At 36.3% G+C, this 22,778-nt stretch overlaps 1 non-coding gene and 1 pseudogene across 1 annotated transcript; both read right to left on the bottom strand.

Annotated features, from left to right (window-relative positions):
* The window catches only part of LOC118594274, a 32,931-nt pseudogene extending 12,958 nt beyond the window's left edge, over positions 1 to 19,973 (bottom strand).
* On the bottom strand, positions 8,126 to 8,293 carry LOC118594346. Its single transcript, XR_004946342.1, has one exon. It is a non-coding gene; the product is annotated as a U1 spliceosomal RNA (small nuclear RNA).
* Positions 19,974 to 22,778: the final 2,805 nt, after the last annotated feature.

Raw genomic sequence — 22,778 nt, 5'->3', positions numbered from 1 at the left:
CTTAAGTGTTTTTAGATGTGTGGTGCAGTGGTAGTATCAAGTAATTCATTTTGTCATGCAACCATCTCAAATATTCATGTCCATGTTTTTAACTTTTCTGAACTGTAACCATGCATGGAAAAACCCCTTTCCCACTCACCGTCCTCAGAAATCTCTATTCTACCTTTCATTTCTATCAGTGTGAGCATGCTGCTTCTTATGTACATGGAATCATCTAGGATTTGACCTTGTGTCGCTTGGCTCACACGCTGTGCACTTACTTAGCATGTTGGTTTTGCCTTTCATTCATGTTGTAATACTTGGTAGAATCCATTTCTGCTTCAGACTAAATGATGCTCTAGTGTGTATCATCTTTTGTTTATCTATTTGTTCACAGATGGACTCTTGGGTTGTTTCTATCTTTTGTCTATCAACTGTATTAGCCAAACTTAAGGCATATTTTAGGAAGACTTTTTACTTACAATAGCTTAAAGATGACTTTTTATGTTTGGTCAGTCACATTTTGGATGTAATCAATTGCTTCAGTAACAGTAACTTCTATGTTTATTAAGTTACATGTTCTAGTTAGTCATTAGCTAAGTGTGCTGAAGTGTATGTCACATAAATATATATGTAATGATATCCAGAAATGTACTGTTTATGGTGATAAACCATGTTAGTTTCTGTGGGAAATGGTAAGCACTCAGAGAGATCACTTTCTTTTATGGAGATGCATACTAAATTTGAATTAACTGAATTTAAAATGAGAGTTTGCTTCCTACAAGGGTCTATCATACAGTTAGACTCTACCACACTTGATCAATTCAAGCAGAATATCTGGGTAAGTCAAACAGATTTACTTCATTTCAAATCCATGTTGTAAATATCTCCCAGAACTTTACACATGTTAAAGGCTGAAAATATTCCAGAATATACATGGGCCTCCCTCCTTTATCCAACTGTTCATATATGATCATCTGGGTTGTTTCATCTTTTGGTATCAATTCTACATGCCTTTTGACACTGCTACTTTCCGTTTTTTTCAATGTATGTCATACCCAAGGCATGTGTTAATTAGATATTGCTGAAAAACATGAATTACAGTGGTTCATAAAAATGCAAACTGTAAAAATATAAATGCTATTAACATCTTATGTATGGTTTGAGTTGTATCTTCTCATTTTAGAATATATAGGTTCTTTCTTATTTCATTAAAATATTTTAGAAATATAAATTTTTCCAAATAATTTGTCTGACATCTTTCTAACTAGAGTACCTCTTACCAAGATACTGTATACAGAAAGGAACCACATAACATAAAATGTGATGTCCACTCTTCCCTGAAAAAGTCTTCTCAACTCAAAGAATACTGCAACAGAGGACTATAGCTTCAGCCAAGTTGGCAGGATCCCCCCCCACACACACACACACATACACATACACCTTTAATACTTGTTCACAAGAAAGACAGCATCAGTCTATTTGCAGAATTATTTTACTTTGTATTAAGTAAGTTGAAGGAACACAAGTGAAATTAAAATCTCTGAATGTAGCTTATTTTTCTTAGCCCCCTTTTTAAAAAAATAAAGAGGCAGCAATATAAAATGTGTTTCTTTTGTAACAAATGCCCATTGAAACTAGTTAAACAATGAAAAAGCTTAATAGTTTTCTCCAGGTCCATTTTTGTAAATTCTGTGACAACTGAAGAACATGGTAGGAAGTATCTGTACCATTTTTTATGGAAACATACATGCACAAAAATATTTATTTAAAATATTCATTGTCCAAAATATTTTTTATTTTCATTTCATGAACTGTGATAATCCTTGAAGGTCAATAGTTTTATTCATAGAATTCATTATTTTTCTAACGTCTATGTAATCTTTAATAATTCTAAGAGTATAGCTGAATTAATGAAATTATTACTTGCTAAATTTACTTTGGTGCATACAATTTGTACACAGGATGCCTAACACTTACTGAAGCATTAACTAGTGCCCCATCAGTGACTGAGGAAGAGAATTAGTACATGATCTTCACTTCTACTCAAGAAAATCACCACCCAATAAGAATAAACAGTTGTAATTTTTTTTAATTTGAGAGAAACTCTTCAGAGAATTTATTGTATCATCCTTTAAAAAATAAATGTTTAAAAGAAGCAATACCTCACTTCAATTCAGACACTGTTTCCAATGTGTGAACAACCTTTACCAGCAACAGAACATTTCCTTATATGGCCGCCTAAACACAAAGGAATTTCAAACCACTAAATGATCAGAAACAGCACTTACTCCTGAGACTTCTAAGTGATCTCTACTTCCACTTGTATATGTGATATTTATTAACCATCCTCAATATACAGAACTCTAAATATTTCAACTATGTCATTGGATTTCTTCGTATCATATTGTGTATAAAAGATGGAACATGTCCTCTACAGATAAGGAAAATGGCTCTTAAGACAACATTGCTGGGCAAGAGAGAGTCAAGTCTCCAGACAGTCTGCCCACACTTCACTTTTGATCATAATTGCTACCTCCTCAGTGCTAACTGTGCAGTGATGATGTAGACAGCATCACATGGTCATTGTCTCATGTAGTTTGCTAGTATCAGTTGTTACTCAACACAAGAACTTTTCATGCCATGCCAAATATTTCCCAATTTCCTCCAAGGCCCAGTGTATGAAATTCTACTCACCACTCTTTCTAAATCAGATGAGTCTAAGTGAATTTACTAAGTTGTCAGGGTCTACTTAGGCCCCTGGACTTTCTGAAGGGTGTTCTTGCCAGCCCTAATCTATAAGAATTAAAAAAAAAAATCTACAAAACTGAGAGCAACAGTAATGTTATGCAAATATTGATTACTAATCAGAAAATTAAATACTACAGTATTTAAATTATTTAAGAACAACTGAGAAAAAGCACGGACACAGTTACATAAAATTTATATGGTTAAATTGGTACATTTGCCACAAAGTAAAAAGCCTTGCTAAACATCTGGATCTTCTAATACTAGTATTAATACTTTTAATACTAATATTGATTCCCACCAATTTATTTTCTTGAATGCCTTTGGAGCAATTATAGGAAAGAGTTTATAGCTCTGATAATCCACATGAGCAAAAGACCAGCTTCATTCTGCCTTGGTGGTCTCATGTTCCTCTAGAAGAATCAAGATTCAGTGTGGCCTCCTTTGTCTCTCCAAGGTGACTCAGAATGGTGCTTTCAGATTCCCTTTGTGGGACAGTGGGGACATATTTAAAACCAATGTGGGACAACCTGAACTGAAATGTAGAGGTTTGTTCCTTAAAAAAATACATATACCTAATTTCTTGGACATTTGCTGTTTCAAAGGGTCAGAAGGCTCCTCCCTAATTCCTTTCTTCAGTCTTGAATAGCAGAGATAATCTGCCTTCCTCCCTCTTACCAAAGCCTTTTTTCCATTTAAAAATTCCTCTGAAATAAAATGCTGAACCAGAATTAGTTGTTTTTTGTTTGTTTGTTTGTTTGTTTGTTTTAGCAAAATATAAAGTTCTTGTAAAGATTCCTTCCCCCCCAGAGGAAACCTAGTATTTTAACTAAGTTGGTGGGTTTTATTTTATTTTATTTTTTTGTAATTTGAAATTGCTATGCTTTCTGATATAGGGCTAATAGTAGCATCCTGAAATAGAGGTTGAGACACATAACAATGATTCCTTTTGCAAAGCAGGAAGGGTGATTTTAACTGAGGCACTGTGAGAGGGGGGAATGAATCGTTAGGGGCTTTCATGGAAACACAGATATGGAGCTCTCACTCAGGCAGTAAGAGAAGCAACTTTGGGACACTGAGTACCATAAATGACTCTACATCTGATGCTGCACATCCATTCCCTGATCAGTTCTTATTGTCCAGTGACAATGGTTTTAGGATGGTTGCTCGTATCAAGAAATCAAAATGGGCTCCTCAGAAACCAGAGTGTTTATAAGCATTACTGCTAAAGTGATACATGAAAAGAAATTCAGGATCATGGCTGCAGTGAGACATGGTGCTGTGTGTGTGTGTGTGTGTGTGTGTGTGTGAAATCCTGCTTTTAAAAATGTTTTTACCACCTTCCTCCCTCCTCATTCTCCCTTTCTTCTTTTTTATGGCAGCATCTCACTATATATCCTACCCATTCTGACTTCAAACTTACTGTCTCCCTACCTCCACTTCTGCAGTTCTGAAATTCACTTCTCATGGAGCCCTCAGTAGTCATAAGGGTCATAAACAACGATTATGTTTCAGTGTTTTTTGTTTCACATTTTTATAATGTTTAGCCTAACTCCCACTATTATATATATATATATATATAAACACAATCTCTAGTCAATAAAGCTAATCTTGAAAAGGAAATATAATAAACCAAATTTTATTAGAACATTTGAATTATTCCTTTTTCTTGGTTTAATTAACACAGTTATTTTACTTCTCATTCACTTCTCAAAGGCATGTTTACATGGGATCCAGGTTAGTGTCACCATCTTTTGTGATATGATTAGGGTGTTGAGCACAGACATACAATGAGTGACGAAAATGCAGAGATGTACCAGCCAGTCTTCCCAGCTCCTCACTTCTCAATGAAGAAAACATAAAACCATTATGTTTCTTTGTAAGCATAATAACACAGTTCAGTTTTCAAGACAATCTCTCAACACTCTTTCTTCTTGGGAATCACATGACTGTACTGTATTACAACTGTTCTTTATAAGCTAAGTGACTATACTATGTAGATCATAGAAAACTAAATAGCATCCAGAAAAGTAGTCATAGTGTTGAATTGGATGATGAGCAAGTCAGCATGCTGGTAACCCTAGCATCAGGAACATTGAGGCGCAGGATGGGGGTGGGGGTGGGACCAGGAATTCAAGGTGAGGCTTGTCCACATAGAAAGTTGTGGACATCCTGTGACTACATGAGACCCTATCTCATAGGCAGACAAACAAACAAATGGGGTTTATGTATGAATGCTAGCTCATGATACTATGATACATGGGCTTCTGAAGCTAATTTACCTCTACATGATGCTCTGATACTGTGACAGAATTCAATGTGAAAGTTTTATGTAGAATGGACATACTTTGTAAATGTAACATTTTACTTTCTTAACATTTTTTCAGCTTTTAAAGGCATTTAGACCATTAAAGAAATAATGTCTTGTGTGACCACATTAGCTGAGGTGATACCAAGGCACACTAGATAAAAATATCAAGTAAGACATGCCCAGTGTTTGAATCTGCTGGCCTGGTAGTGATAAAAACTCACATATTAGCTTTGTGCTCTTACATATACTTAATTATCTGGGTTCAGTTTCTTCTCTATAACATGGAAATAGTTCATCCTTGCTGAGTAGTTGCAGAGTGTGGGTAGCAATGATGACATACAACTCCTAAAAGGCATCTGCTACATGAAGTAAAGAGAATGGGAGTCATCTATGTTGTTCATATACCTATTACCTAAGGCTTCCACACAAACCAGTCTCCTGTACAAACAGCCCCCCCTCCCACCCAAGACTGTGAAGGGATTATGGAAGGGACTTTGATCATCTATCAGGTGGCTTGGATGTGGTAATATGATTGAGAATTAGGGTTCACAGGCCTAGTTTTCCTACTTAAACTATTAACTATTTAATTAGATGACTGTATATTTAACTGTGTAACTTGGACAAGAATTCTAGGCCTGACCTGAATTTTAAAAAATTCCTAAGGTTCTTTGCTGCTGTAATATTTTCCAATGGCAATTTCTTTTAACTGAGTTATGACAGATTTTCTTTCTTTAGAGCATAACATACTTTTCTATGGTTAATATTAACTTTCTCTATTTTTTAGTTGAAAAGGATAATATACAGCATTTTGAAAACAAATAAGTATATCTATTCTGGTGACTAGTATACTAATACAATATGTTTCTAAAACAATCTGATTTGTTCCTCAATCTAGAAGTTTAACATTGTTGTAGAAAGTAACAATTTTCAAGGCTTTCATTGCTTCTAGGCCTCTGGTAATTGTTAAAGATAAAATATACCATACTTAACAATAACATTAAGGTTTATCAGTTAAAAAAATATAGTCTGGGAGTAAAACATACTGTTGGAATTTTTTTTAAAGATAGATTTATTTATTATGTATATAGTGTTCTGCCTGCTTGTATCCCTGCAGGCCAGAGGAGGGCACCAGATCTCATTACAGATGGTTGTGAGCTACCATGTGGTTGCTGGGAATTGAACTCAGGACCTCTGGAAGAACAACCAGTGCTCTGAACACCTGAACCATTTCTCCAGCCCCGGTATTTCTTTTTCTTTTTTCTTTTTCTTTTTTTTTAGACAGAGTTTCTATGTGTAGTTTTGGTGCCTGTCCTGGATCTCGCTCTGCAGACCAGTGTAGATCTGCAGACAGAAATCTACCTGGCTCTGCCTCCCGGGTGCTGGGATTAAAGGCTGTGCCACCAACGCCTGGCGATGTATATTCTTTATATATATAAAGAACACAAAAATTTAAAAAAACCTGGATTAACCAACAGCAGGGCTTTAATAATTATTAACTACAGAGAAATGAGCTTGGCCTTGTCTTAGACGGCTGTCAGCACTTCTCTCTGTTTATGCATATGGAAAATGTGGCCGAAACTATTAGGACTAAATTTCAGAGGTCCAAACTCTCCTCAAACTCAGAAATAATACTTTAGTGAATATTAAAATTAGATTTACCTCACCCATATTCCTCTTGAATAGACAGTTTTTTTCATGGAGACCACTTGTAATTTTGTAATTATCTGTATAACTAAATTAATATCTGATTCTTTAAGAGTTTATAAATTCAGCTCAGACTTCAAAACTCATTTCTATCTTCTTAACATCAAATACAGTTAATAAATGAATTAATGATTCTATTTTTAGGAGATTTACCAAAGAGATTTAAATCCCCTTAATTACACAACAGAGATATTAATGACCCTGGTAACGTTTGTTAACAGGATGCATATACTAAAAGTTAATTATTACAAAGAGAAAGAAAAGTTGGAGGAGGGCCCTTTGTTGATAAGCATATCTAGAGCTCTACTCTGTCCTTCTCATGTCATGATCTCCCTCTCCCTGTATGCTAAAGTCACCATGGCTATTTGTAAAAGCACAACTGTTTCATCTTGTTAGAGCACAAAATTTAAGCCATTAACTTTCTGTGCACAGTTTTCCTTCAAGGTCAGGTGTGGAAGGTATGAGTGTGGTAAAATAAAACTGAGAAGCAAATATATGGGTCTAGGAGCTCACTCTGGGTAAAATAATAGTAAAAGTCTGAAACTTCCCTCTTTGGATTGTTAAATTACAGAATTAATAAAGGCAGGGTGAAATAAATTACTATGGTAACAATTCATTTTAAATTATTTAAGTTTATTTCATTCCTACCCCTAAACTTTTCTCTAGAGGAATGCCCCTTGACAACAACATTTTGATACCATGCACAGTATTGGCAATTCTGAATTTGATGTTTGGAATACAGGCTTCATCCTCAAGACTATGAGCCACGTATCTATGGAAATTTCTAGTGGACCATCTTTATTAATCACAAAAATGAATATTAAGTGAACCAACACATTTGTTTATAAAGACCACAGGGTACAACCAAGGGTATAGTATCAAAATGTGTAGGGAAGTGGAAAAGTTTTGATAATAGTTTCAGATCACTGCTTTATTTATTAATTTTTAGACTACTTGGTTAAGTCAGTAAGTTTCAAAAAAATATCAAAAAGAGATTTGTATCTCAGAAAGCATTGTTTAACCTCCTTTTAGAGATGCTGGAAGCCGTGGAATCCAGGTGTTGGTCTTCTGTCAAGGCTAAACTTCCATTTTTTTACATGTCTTGCTGCTGTTATGTTTTATGACAGTCTTTGCCCTGATAACAATTTTACTTCAGTTTTTCAACTTCAAAAATGTGGAATAATTTTATAAGGACCATTGATAGTCTTAAATGTTTTTCAATGTGGTAATAGTACAGTTGACTAAATTTTATCAATTCAGTTTTACCCCAGAGTCCAAATTTTATGAGAGTCTTAATATGAATCACTGGAAGATGATTTCACTAAAACAACAACAAAAAAATCCCTTCCAGAAGAAATTCTTTTTCTGTTTTCTTTCCCCCGCCAGGGGAGAGCGCGAATGCAGTCAGTCCCCCACTACCACAAGCTATGCAGTCGAGTTTCCCACATTTGGGGAAATCGCAGGGGTCAGCACATCCAGAATGCAATGGATAAGCCTCGCCCTGGGAAAACTACCTTCATGATCATGGTATCTCCCCTGTCAGGTAAGTATATGACGTAACATTCTTAAAGAGTGTTAGTGTGAGATGACAAGAAATGTTACGTCAAAGGAATCTGAGTTCTAAAGAATATTGTAGTCTTACTGGGATTGAGATGTGGTTCTGATGTTTGCTTCAATGAAAATATTTACTCACAGTAACTTTTTTTTTGGGGGGAGGGTGTTTCTCAAGACAGGGTTTCTTTGTGTAGTTTTGGTGCCTGTCCTGGATCTATCTCTGTAGACCAGACTGGCCTCATACTCACAGAGACCGGCCTGGCTCTGCCTCCCAAGTGCTGGGATTAAAGCCATTCACTACCACTGCCCAGCTCACAGTAACTTCTTAATGTCCTGTCTTCCTAAACCAGCATCACTGGATCACTTGCTTCAGTTCCTTCAAACAGTCTACTGTATAGCCAGCAGGAGAGATGGGTATGGCTAATAAATACCCTCTATCTAGGTGGATTGGAGTCAGTTCTATGGCATGAGAAATAACACGGACCTTACATAGAAAACTACTGAGACTATTTCACAGACCAAGAGAATGTATAGGAATGGATACTTGGCTTTCAGTCAGGAAAAGCAGCATAAATTAGCAAGGTGATGAGCAAACAAGAGGCTGACGTCCTGTCGTATATGAACAGAAGCATGGTCTGTGGCCAGTTGTTTATAACCATTTTCCTAATTGCCAAAACCTTTACCTGACACCTCTGTACAGTAAATCATCTCCAATTTCTGACTTTTTAAAAACTTTTGTAATTGTATTGCAAACAATAGCTTTTTTGTGGTTATCCATTACGGGGATAAGCACTGGGGACCATAAAATGAACAAGTCCTTACTTTTAGAGACTTTAGTGTCCATAGGCTTGAACTGTTAAATTCTGACAAAATTAACCACTGTTACTTATTATTCAGTCTAGTTTGTCAACAAACTCAAGTTGCCAAAGCGCCCTCAGTGTCAGTTCTCTCAAAAACAAAACAAACAAAAAAGAACTTAACAGAACTCAGACGAAAATACAGACATGTAATACTCAGGCCTGTCTCCAGTCACTAATGACAGACTGTAGTGAAGGAAAGTGACATGGAGGAAGTGCTCTGAGTCTCTGTGTCGGGACCCACACTACAGAAGCTGGGGTGCAGTAAGGAGATCCCACAACTAGCACTCCAAAAGAAAAGATAGTGTTTCTAGACTCTGACAGAAAACACCAGACTGTAAAACTTAGCAAGGCATCATAAACCTGGATTTTATTACTAAAATTTGTGTTTTGATCTAAAATATGAAAAAGCTCTTTCCTTAACAGTATTTCCCAACTCCGAATGAAGAATTAAAGTGATTTTCTTTCTCTCCTCCACCAACTATAAGCTTCTGTTTTCTTACCCTGGGCATCTGAATCTTTTATTTGCTCCAGTTCTATTCACTGCCTGTTATTCAGACATTGAAATCCCAAATGTTAATTGTTCTTCCAAGTACATTGACAAAACAGCAGCTAAATAAGGGTAGAGCAGACTGTGGTAGACTCTGACATGCATTTATGGAACAATGGGGCTCTGAGAGACAGCCTTGTAGCTCACGGGAAGACATAAGATGTGCTATTTTGACTGCTTTGTAGCAGAATGGGGAACACACGCACACAAGGGAATTATGCATTTTTACTTAGGTTTGCCCAAAATCTTCAAGACTATAGAATCCTGTGATGTCATCATGAACTTTTCATTTCCATTGACACAAAGGCTAAAAAATTCTAGTGACATCACTAAAGAAAATGAAATCTATTCGATTCAAAGAATTCTTTTACCTCTTAATCTGGTATAAAAATGCACAAATCTCTCCACAGAGGGTATGTGTCACTGTGCTGATGCATAGTGGGCGACACCCTCTCTAATGAAATTCAAACCTGCCAAAAAAAGGTTTCGTAATTTCGAGTGAATAAAAGACACCCAGAAATATTGAGCTCAATAACTTTTTTTAAGGGAAATAATTTAAGGTTCTATTTCTGCAGGGACATCCCAATTTTCCCTCGTGTCTGGTTACTATGATAGTGGTTCTGTCCCTTTGTGGGTTGGTCACAGAAACACAGAAGAAGGCACAGGAAGCTTCTACTTACAGGAACACAGTGCAGCTCAATCTTTTGTTTTTAAGGTGCAGTGATTTCAGTCTCGAAATGTAACTTCAGGCAGTCTGAAAAGAAACAGGTTAAAATCTCTTTCAGTTATAATTGGTATTTCAGATTTAATTAAAAATTAAACTTTCATAATGTTTCCCCATCCAAAGCAATGCATTACCAGTCAAGCGGAGCTTTTTTATCCCTGTTAAGGGGGAAAAAGAAAGAAAGAAAGAAAGGGGAAAAAAAACCTTTTCCCAGAGTAGTTTCTTAATGAAAATAAAAGGATCTAAAGTGGAAACAAAGGGAATTCTGAAAGAAATCCAATCTCCTGCATGGCTAAGGACTTCATAGCGGTATGACTAGAAGCTTCTATAGTGAATTCAGTTACAATCTAAGTAATTTAAAGAAGAAAAATCCTAGGGAAGAATTTCACAATCCAAACAGTATGGAAAATATTAAGCTCATAGAACATGGAAAAAAAATCTATGGATCTGAGTATTTATGTTAAAGGAAAACTATGACTGCAGGATATTAGGAAAAATACTAAACTATGGTTCCAAATGATTGACCTGTGGTGGAGGAGCTGTAAACTAGAGGTAAACACACATAGTTGGCAATACAAAATGCAAAATGAACACTAAATTATTATATGGGCTGCCTGTGCCACACTTAATGTCATACTATACTTCCTTTCCCATAGCATCATTAGTGTAACACAGGAAGATCATATGGATTTGAGTAAGACACCCTGGTTTAATTTTCTGGTTAAAAAAAAATGGATCTTTAATCTTTAAATTAAGAATGCAGGCATTTAGATCTCTAACTGTATCCCACAATTTTGGGCTTAAAATATCCTAGTCTTTCTTTTCAATCTTTTCTTCACACACCACCCTCTACAAATAATAGTAATAAAGGAATCACAACACACTACATAAGTCATTCCTATTTTTATCTTCAAATAAATAACATATTAGTGTTTAGAAAAAGAAACTTTTAAAATGCAAATGGAGCTATTATAATTAGTTTCCTTATTTTTCTTTACAACAACACAACAGTGTTCTTAATATATATTCGTTGCACTGATTGTGGTGGGTTTATGTCTGACCATCACATAACACAAAACAATATTTTAATATTTCCACATGAGATCATAATCATAAATCACCCTTGAAATTACACCTACTAGGAGAACACGCATCTGGTTCTCACTTGCAAATCCTTTTTTCTTTTGAACTCCATGGAATAATAATTTAGGCAATGTGTCTATTTGATGTACATACATTTTAAATGCAAACATGCTCATACTTCATACTAAATCCACCCATGAATGAGATTAGATTTTTGAAAAAAGAATTACTAACTGACTTACTAAACTTTCCCTCTGCTTTTCAAAAGCCTGAATTAGACTAAAATGCACCAGTGCAAAGACAGAAATTATGGAGGCGTCACCAGGGACAACTGAATGAGAGGAGAGGAGAGCACATACATCCTTATAAGGCAACCAAACATTCAGGAAAGACACTGACAAAAATAACTGTGCTCAAAAATTATATGGAATAACAATAACCCCTGGTAAATGATTCAGAAACATAAAAAGTGTCCATTTCTAGATAAATCTGAATTGCAACTGGTATTGTTCTCACCAACAATATGTGGTCAGTGCAAGTGAATCACCGTCTGGCTCAAAAGGTGAGAGAGATCAGGCTGCATGCACACACACACACAGAATTGAACTGACAACTAGCAGTCCAGTTCAGTCATATTTCCTTTTCCTCAAAGCAGCAGATGTGGAGTAAACAGAACTATTCAAAATCACAAAGTTCATTGTGAATAGTCAGCATTAAGTCATACATACACACCCTCCCTCCCTGTCCTCTGTGACTAGCTTTCTTCTCCATTTCTGCCTGCTTCTCCCTCTGTCTGTCTCTGTCTCTCTCCCTCTCTCTGGTGAGGGTAATGAAGCTCAAAAATAACATCTTGTATCCTGTTGAGGGAAACTTGGTCACAACTATCCTTCCAGATGACAAACTCATTCTTAAATGTCTGTTTCTCCTTCCAAAGAAAATAGAGCAATTGAGAAAATAGACACAGCCTCACTTACACTACCAACACCACCACTTTTAATTCCTGTGCTGCATTCATCAAAAGGAGGACAGAAGTTTATTTACATTATTCCTAACCTCAAATAGGACCACAAATAAGCCTAATAACAGGACTGTTCTGTGGCACTCAGGCAAACGGCTGGGCAAAACAGATGGATCTTGCTTTGCGCCAGAACTCAAAAAAATACAGTCGCCAACTCACTGTTGGCGACTACGTATCTTGGCCCAAAGATGGACCTGGAAGTGGGACCAGTTGTCTTCGATATGAATACTGCTCCTCTTCATTGCCACATGATCAAACCATTAATTCTGTCACTGAGCAGCCTACTGCTCAATATTAGGTAGAAATTGCTTGATGGCAGGTCATTAAGAAAAGTGAAATATTTCTGAGGGCACAGTGAGATTCAGGGGCAGAAAATCAGGACAGTGTCTTATCATGGCCCCACTCTGCTTTACCGCTTCCAACTTTCATGGTCACAACTGTACAATGAATCCACCTTTAAACCAGATCTATGAAGCATGTGTCATCACCAAAAATACATTTCTCCTGATGTAAGTTTCTAAAATCTTTTTAAAAATTGAATCTTAGGCAGTAGTAAATTTAACATCAGTGGTAGATGTTCAAGTAAAAATAAAACTATGAGGATGTATAGATTATAGCCAATATCCAATGATACAGTGACATCAGTGTAAATTACAAAGCCTGGAGAAGGATTCTCTCTGCATGGAGCTCTGTAGTTTGTACTAGATTCTGTATGGATGCTAAGAGAAGCAGCACATGTCGTATTTTACAGTGATCCCTGCTACAAGTCACAATGCCACAAGAAAGCCCTCAAACAACAAAAAACGATAAGGAGTAGTTAGTGAAGTGCCACAGATCCTAGTAGCACTGAGTAGGAACAAAGGTGGCTTCTGACCACATTCTTCCTCATTTTAGATAGGAATTGAGATATCAGCATGTCACTGGACCACAGAGCTGCAAGGGAAGAAGCAGCAGCATCGCAGTTTAGCAGGTCTGCTAACTCAAGCACTTCTCTTTGTGTTCTTCCAAGTTTTCAGCCCTGATCTTATCTTGCTCAGGTGACTTTTACACGTGCAGTAAGTCTTTTTATGGCTCATTAATTCTGACATGTTCATATGTGATTCTTAAAGATGTGGCTGTGGTCAACAGAGAGTGCTGATGGTGAGATTAGTTTTTCAATTGAATTTTCCTTTAGAAAAAAGGTATAATGGAAAATTTCAAACATATGAAAGGAAGAATGTACAGTGAGTCCCACGCACTCCCAACACACTCCTTTTCCACCTATTCTTCTTACCAGTTCTTCTTCCACCAGATCATTTAAAAGGCAATACCAGATAACATATCACTCACCCATAGAGACTTTAGTATGCATCACTAAAAGAGAACTTTTGATAAACACAGCTGGATTATTTTCACACCTGAAATAAAATGACTCTTAATGTTAGTAAATGTTCTGTCAATGTCAAATAATATATGTTATCAAGTCTTCTCCTAGTATCTTTTTTCTGTTCTAAGAATCCCATTCAGAATTCCAGACTGCATGGCTGGGCGACGTGCCCTTGGTTTCTTTGGTCTGTGACAATTTTTTTTTTTTTTTATGTGTTTTCCATTACCTTCTCGGTTTTGAACAAGATAAAATATTTTGTGTTCTGTTACTAAACTTGAATTTGTCTAATATTTTTCATAAATAGACTAGAATTAAGAGTTCCACAGAAGCATAGATAAATATGTACTATTGAAATATTAGGAAGTACATGATATTATGGCACATCACTGTGGATGTTAACCTTGGTTACTTGATTAGGTGATATCAGCCGGCTTATATTTTAAATAAGCACACTTTTATTTTAGTACCATATGGTAACATAACTTATAGAACATATATCTGAATCTCATGTCTTGTTGCTATGACAGAAAGCTCCAAAAAAAAAAAAAGAAAAGAAAAAAGAAAAGAAAAGAAAGGAAGAAAAGAAAAGAAAAGCCAACTTAAGAGAGACAGAGTTTATTTGACTTACAATTCCAGGTTACAGTCCACTATCAACAGGGAAGTCAAAAGGAGCAACAACTTGCAATAGCTTGTCAAGCACATTCCCAGACAAGAACAAGGAATCCATACAGTGCTAAGGTTTCTTGCTTCAATGCATTCACTTTGGGGCCCAGCCCAGAAAATGGTACATTTCAAATTCACAGTAAGTCTTACACACTCAATGAACCCAATTCAGAAATCCCTCACATGAATGCCCACAGGCCAACCTAATATAGGGAATTCCTCACTGCGACTACCCTGCAAGAGATCCTATATCTTGTCAAGGATATGATAAAAACTGCCCATCACGTTATCCATACTATCAATGATTTTGATAAAATTCAGAGTAACACAACCATAAACACAATCCATCTTGAGAAAAATTTTGTCACAATTCAAATTGCCTTCATATATTTATCTGACAAATGGAATTTATGTAATGCATCACATCTTTAAAGTCCATTTATCAGCTGATGTACACTAAGGCAGCTTCCATATTTTGGCTACCCCAAATAATACTTCCATGAACATTCCCAGTATGAAATGTGTGGATATATATTTTCATTTCTTTTTGGGAAGCACTTAGAAGTTCTAATTGTTGAATTATTTTAATTATTAAGAAATTTCCAACATTTTTAAAATGGATTATGCAATTTTACACTGACACCAGCTGTGCGGAAGAGTTCCATTTCTCCATATCTTCAGGATTACTTATAACTGCCTTTAAAAAACATAATTATAACTACTAGAGAAGTATGAAGTTGTGTCTTATGATTTAAGTTCACTTTTCCTTAGGGTTAATCAGGTTGAATATCTTTTCTTGTGTTTAATGTAATTCCGTGTTTAATGTAATTCCTATTTTTTCTTCAGTGAAGTATTTTTTCAAAAGAGTCACAGTTTAAATTGGATCCTTTATCATACTATGGAATATTTCTTTATGAAAATAATTTATGATTTATATATAACATTAACAAGTATGATAAATTGATGATTTGTAAATCTGTTCAAACCCTTGTAGCTATTTTCTTAACTGCAGCTTATCATTTCACTTCTATCATGAAGTTCAAAAGTTCTTAATTTTGTTGACGTTCAAGTTATTGATTCATTTTTTGTAGGCATGCTGAAAATTTCATACATGCATATAATATGTTTTTATCAAATTCCCTCTCCATTCCCTCCATTCCAATTTCTCCCCAATCTACTCCAACTTCATGCACTGTCTTTCTTTGTTTGAAAATTCACTCAGTCTAATTAATGCTGCTTGTATATGCAAGAGTATGGGAACGTTTACTGGAGTATGGGTAGCCTTTCAGGGACAGCATCTTAGAAGAAAACTTACACAACCTCCTTCAGCAGCCATTAATTGCCAATAGATTCTCAGATAGGGATGGGAAACTCTTCACTGGAATTTTGTCTGGCTATATATAGGTTGTACATGCAGTCATAACCTTGGTGACCTCATGTGTGAAACTGTCCAACCATGTTCAATTGACAATGTTTCATTAAAGATGTCCACTACTTCTGGCTCTTACAATCTTTCTGACCTCTATTTTTGAAAATCCTTGAATCTTGGGAGGGAAAGGTGTGATACTGATTGTGATACATTGACCAGTTGTTGTTCTCTGTACTAATCACTATCTACTGTAAAAAGAAACTTTTTTAAATGAGGGTTGAGATATGAACTAATGTATGGGTATAAAGATAGGCACTAATAGGACAGTTTAATACTATGTTCATTTAGAAAAATAATAGTATTAGAACTCCCCTAGGATCTATGACCTAGCCAGTCACAAATTTTAGCCTAATTAATAATACCAAGAATGGATTCAATCTTGCAGAGTGAGCATTAAATCCAATAAGATAGTGATTGACTACTTCCATATCATTTGTGCCACTATTGCACCAGCAGGCATATCTTGCCAGTCCAATCATTACTGGGATTTATGGATTTTAAAAAATCAAGGTTTTGGTTGTTTGGTTTTGCCTAACACAAAGGCATGAAGATTTTCTTCTATAACATCTTCTTTAGGTTTTATAATTAGCTCTTATATTTAGGTACATGATGCATTTTTCAGCTAATTTTTATGGATGGTGTGAAGTATTCAAATATATAAGTAGTCATATAGTCTTTGCACCATACCTAGCATTGCCAAATTGTATTGGTACCTTTGAAAAAAGCCAACTGACCAAAACCAAGGTTTAATTTTCTGAATTCTCAATTTTTATCCCATTGTTCTACATTCCAATATCAGTCTCTTCCTTACTAGACTTTGAATAGTAAGTATTAAGATAAGATAGTGTATATAATCTAATTTTGCTTTCTTTTTAATAAGTAAATTGACTGTTGCATCATTTTCAACTGTTAGAATTAGCTTGTCAGTTTCTGAAAAAAATACTGGTTTTGATGCTATTACAAAAGGATTTTTGTAATTTCATTGTTGGTATGCAAAAAGAAAACTGATTACTAGAGTGAACTTGCATCTAGTTAATTTGCCAATCTCCTAATTCATTCTTAAGTTGTCTATGTGCATTACTTAATTCTCTATATGCCAGATTATAGTATCTACAAATAGAAATCTTTTTATATTTCAGTTTTCCACTGATTTCCATCCCTAGGGCCTCTATTTCATTCCCTTTCCCTGTCTCATCATTCTGAACTTAAGTTTATTATATTGTTAAATGCCATAGGTCAGACCTCACGACCTTGCTCTTTCCCAGTCTTAGCAGTGAGATTTCATCACTACATTTATATTATAGTTTTTTTTAATAGATGCCTTCATGAGATTCGTAACTTCTTAAGATTTCTGTCATGGAGCCTGGGTTTTTAAAATATTTTTATGTATCCTTTAAGACGGTCAATTCTGACCTAATCCCTCTGCATATATGTTACAATTGTGTGACTTGGTCTTTGTGTGGGATTCTTAACAGTGAGAGCAGAGGAATGTCTCTGACTCTGTTGACTACTTTTGGGACCCATTACACCTACTGCATTGCCTCATCCAGCCATAAAGGAAGAGGGGGTGCTTAATCTCACTGCAGCTTCATATACCATGGCTGGCTGATGTCCATGGTAATCCCACCCACATCTAAAAAGAAACAGAGGAGGATGAGGAGTGGATGCAGGGGAGAGGAACTAGGAGGAGAGAAGGGAAGGGAAACTGGTTGGAATGTAAAAACAAACCAAAAAGAAAATGAATAGGAATCCAGCTATCAGAGAAAAATAAAAGATGGTCAATTTATATTTTTATATTAATTGGTTACTGGATTTTAAGTCACCTAGCACTTCTGGTAAGAATCTTACTTGATCAGGGTACACAAATGCTTTCCTATATTGCTATTTTCAAATAGTGTGCTGAAGATTTTTGGTATCTATTTTCAGTATAATTACTGATTTTGTTTTTTCTTTTTTGTGATATTTTTGTCTGTTTACTGCAAGATATTATCCTTATCCTCATTTTAAAAACTGTTCTTTTTCTCAATATATTCTAGAAAATTGTGTGAAAGACTGCTTTTTTTCTTTAGGTTTTTGGTAGAATTTATCAAGAAAACCATAGGTATTTAGGGTCTGTCTGTCTCTTTTCCTCCCTCCTCTCCTCCCCCATTCTCTCTTCCCCTCTAGCCTTATCAATATTATTTATCTAATGGTTACAAGCCTATCCAAGTTCTATATTTCTTCCTAGGTTAGCCTCGTTAACCTTAGCATTTCCAGGCTGTTTCATTTCAACTAAATTGATTTTTTTTTTGACATTCAAAAAAAAATGTTATTGGGATCCAACCAGCTGCACAAGGAGCTTCTGGCATATTAAACATCTTCTTCCTTGGCAATCTGGGCTTTCTTGAGTGGTCTCATGGATGACTGCTTCCCTTACATGGTCTAGAAATGACCTTGGCCAACTTGGAGGTGGTATCAATGAACTTTATGACAATTTCCTCAAGAACTCATCATTTGGTCTGAACTAGCAAGTGCTCCCTTCTTGGTTTCCACCACACTGCCTTTGCCCTTCAGCATTACAAAATCACTGACCATATCAGCATAATTGACAAAGCCACCCAGTGAGTTTAGTACTCTGCTAAGACAGATCAAAACTGGCAGAGCATGGCTCTTGATCATCTTGCCATCCTTGATGAGCTAGCCCTGACCAATCTTAGAGATTTTGCTGATTATGGTAGCCTTTTTGCCCAGCTCAAGCCACAGAGAAAGCCACACAGGCAGTGCCAGGCTCCAATACCCTAGATGGGTTTTTCAGGGTAGCTTCTTTGGATGCCAGCAACTGGTGAACTATTTGTGGTGATATTGTGTTCCCCAAAATATTGGCACCCTAATAAACTTATCTTGGGTCAGAGAACAGAACAGCCACTAGATATAGAGGCCAGAAAATGGTGCACACTCACCTTTAATCCTATCACTTGAGAGACAGAGATCCATCCAGATCTCTGTGAGTTTAAAGCCACACTGGAAACAGCCAGGCATGGTGACTCACACCTTTAATCCCAGGAAGTGATGGCAGAAATCAGAAAGGTATATAAGGCGTGAGGACCAGGAACTAGAGCTGGTTAAGCTTTTAGGCTTTTGAGCAATAGTTCAGCTGAGACCCATTCAGTAAGGACACAGAGGCTTCTAGTTTGAGGAAATGAGATCAGCTGAGGAATTGGCAAGGTGAGGTAGCTGTGGCTTGTTCTGCTTCTCTGATCTTTCAGCATTCACCACAATACCTGGCTCTAGGTTTGGTTTTTTATTAATAAGATCCTTTAAGATTCATGCTACAACTATTTGTAGCTGTTACCTTCGGTCACCTTGATGACATCAATAATCTCATTCTGTCTGAACACCTGGTTCACAGGAACCTGCTGCTGCATCCTCTCTGGGCCCAGTCTAGTTTCTCAGCCACAGTGCCTGTATTCACTTGGACCTGCATTGAGTGGGCCTCCTTCTGGCACAGAGGAGGCAGACACATTTGAATGTGGGCCTTTATTCGGATGACTTGGCAGGACTTCTTGGTGCTGGTGAAGTCCTCTACCAGATGTTTCTTGCCTATGTTGTCCTACCATTTCTTGCAGCATTTGGTGAGGGAACCTTGAATTTGTGCCTGTTCTTGTAGAAATGCCTTTTACACTCATCACTGACGTGTCCAGCAAAGACTGTCCTGAAGGTAGAGGGCTTATGGGGTTTCCACATATCCTTCAATGTCAAAAACCACCATGGATGGTGTCTCAACAATGGTCACAGACTCCATTACTTCTTTTAGGCAGGCCTGTCAACTTCCCAGATGCTGTGGGTCATGCCAGCCTTGTAGCCTTTCTAGGCTGGGAGGTGAAAAGGTTTGAAAGGGTTGTCTTTGGGGAAGGTCCTCACTTTCTCACCATGTAGACTACTGTGCTTCTAAGGCAAGAAGCCCAAGGACTCATGCCTGGAAGCAGAGAATTACCTGGGAGATACCATGACATCAGATACTACCAGGAGGGAACTTCTTTTCTATTTTATTAATTTTTATAGTTATTAATTTCTTCCTTTCTTGATTTGGGCTTATTATATATTATATTGTATATTTACCTATACATGTTATTTATCTTTCTGTCAGTATAATGAAGTGCCTGAGTTAATTAACTTATAAAACAATAAAGGATTATTTTCTCTTACATTTTCCAAGTGCCATTAAATGATCCGGTGGGCCCAAGTGATTGGGATTTGTGTTTTACTATCAAGTTCTTGAATTCTTCTTCTTTCTCCTCCTCCTCCTCCTCTTCCTCTTCCTCCCCCTCCTCCTTCTTCTTCTCATTTTTTTGAGACAAGGTTTCTCTGTGTAACAACTCTAGCTTTTCTGGAACTCACTTTGTATACCAGAGTGGCCTCTAACTCAGAGATCCACTTGCCTCTTCCTCCCAAGAACTGGGATCAAAGGTGTGTACCATCACACCAAGCTCTTGAATTCTTTATATATTTTGTCCCTCTACAGGATGTAGAGTTGGTAATAATCTGTTCCCATTCTGTAGTCTGCTGCTTTGCCCAAATGTCCTTTACTTTATATAAGCTTTTTAGTTTCATAAGTTCCCATTATTAATTATGAATCTTAGTGCCTTCATTATTGTTTTTCTGTTCAGAAAGTCTTGTCCTATGCCAACGAGTTCAAAGCTACCAAAAGAGAAACATAAACACCAAACCAGACACAAACCCTTGAATCAACAATCCTGTCCTGCCTGCAAAATATGCTGGGGCAATAGCGGCACAAAGCTTGTAGGAGTAACCAACCAACATCTGATTTGACTTGAGGCCCACTCCATGAGATCAAACCCAAAAGCAATACTACTTGGTTAACCAGGAAACAGAGACTAGATAGCCCAGATCTAGAGTAAAACCAAATACTACTGGTCATAAATAAATACATAAAAAGTAGTGATACAATGATTCCTAATGATATTCAGCTACACTTATGTATAAGTGCTTTATTCAGCCATCATCAGGGAAGCTGTTTCCTGCAGTAGATGGTAATAAACAGAGACTCACAGCCAGGCATCAGGCTGTGAGAGAGACCTTTGAACATATAGCTCTAAATGGAATGTCCCCATTAAAAGCCTCCCTTCAGAGCTCAGGGAAGCCTGAAGAAGAAGAGGCAGAAAGAGTGTAAGAGCCAGAGGACATGGAGGACACCAGGAGACCAAGTTCCTCTAAATCAACTATGCTATGCTCATATGAGCTCACAAAGACTGAAGCAGCAAGCACAGGGCATGCAGGGGTCTGCACCATGTATTCTGCAGATATATTATAGCTTTCAGTATAGTATTTTTATGGGAATCCTGAGTGGGTAAACAAGTGGGTCTCTAATTCATGTGTCTGCTATCTGGAGTCTTTTCCTTCTTTTGGGTTGCTTGTCCACTTTAATGTGATTTTCAAAATTTATCTTATATTTTGTTATTATCTATTACTAGCCTGTTCTTTTCTACTGAGAGACAGAAAAGGAGTGGATCTGGATGGGAAAGGGAGTTGGGAGGAGTAAAGGGAAGGGAACCTGCAATCTAGATATTTTGTATGAGACAAGAATCTATTTCAATAAAAGGGAAAAAGTAAATTAATAACTAAGTCAAGAGACAAAGTAAATACACAACATACACAATACACATATAGAGTTGACAGAACCTAAAGGCAAGAAGAACTGGAATTATATTAGCTCATCATGGGATGCTGAGGATTTTAGAGCTATACTGAGCTAAATATTCTAGCCAATCTTGGAGGACATGCAATCTAGACTTAATATCATACAAAATCATAGCACTGGGATCTCTTTAAGTAGATCTAAATACTTTGATTTAGGTTTGTATGTATGAACATACTATCATTTCTCTTGATTTCCTGTGCTCACTCAAGTCACATTTTTCAGGAATATATTAAGGGGATAATGTACATAGGAATTAAAAACTGAAAAATTATGAAGTTCATATACAGAAATGCAGAATAACATTTACTGTAAAGGTATCTATTTAAGTGGAGGTCCACAATAAAATTCCCCTGAGAATAGACTTACATAGGACATTCACATTTAGGAATACATTTACAAAATCACGATATCGTATAAGATGAAATGAACATGTATCATGTGTTTTTAGAAATTTTCTAATAGCAGCCAAAGGTATAACTTAAGAAACAGAATATATAGAAAATTTCCTAAAATAATTGCAGCCCTTGAGTTTTGTATCTACATATACTCTAAGAAAATCCAGAGTACAATATCTGTCTGATCTGAATCTTTAAACACTGAAAATACTAAATTATATCTAATCAGATATCATCAGCTTATGTTGAGAAGAGGTATTCATATAAAATATACCATATTTCTCATGGAAATGATTTACCACAATATTCACAAAATCATATAGTTATCCTTTTATACACTGAAGAACTTCCTGTAAATATATCTCTTTCAGCCTTAGTATTTCTAGTGCGTAGCTTCTATATACATGGTAAAGTCCAATGCTTCCAATGTACATAATATTATAAACAAATTTTTTTGTTTGTATATAAGTATGAGTGTGCAGGTGTGCTTGGCAACATACATGTGTGCAAGACTAGAGGTCGACATTTGGGGTCTGCCCTATTGCTCTTCACCTCATTGTTTTCAAGGCAAAAGTTTTCACTGAACTTGGATCTTGTCCCCCAAATAACACAAGCTCTTACCATTTCTTTTGCTTGCTCACCAGAATTGATGATAGGACTCTATTGCAAAAAATATACCTTTGTTACATGATATAGAGA

The sequence above is a fragment of the Onychomys torridus genome, chromosome 12 (assembly GCF_903995425.1).
Source record: "Onychomys torridus chromosome 12, mOncTor1.1, whole genome shotgun sequence".
Lineage (NCBI taxonomy): Eukaryota > Metazoa > Chordata > Mammalia > Rodentia > Cricetidae > Onychomys > Onychomys torridus.
Note: the sequence above shows the minus strand (reverse complement) of the source record. Positions and strands in the feature narration are given on the sequence as shown.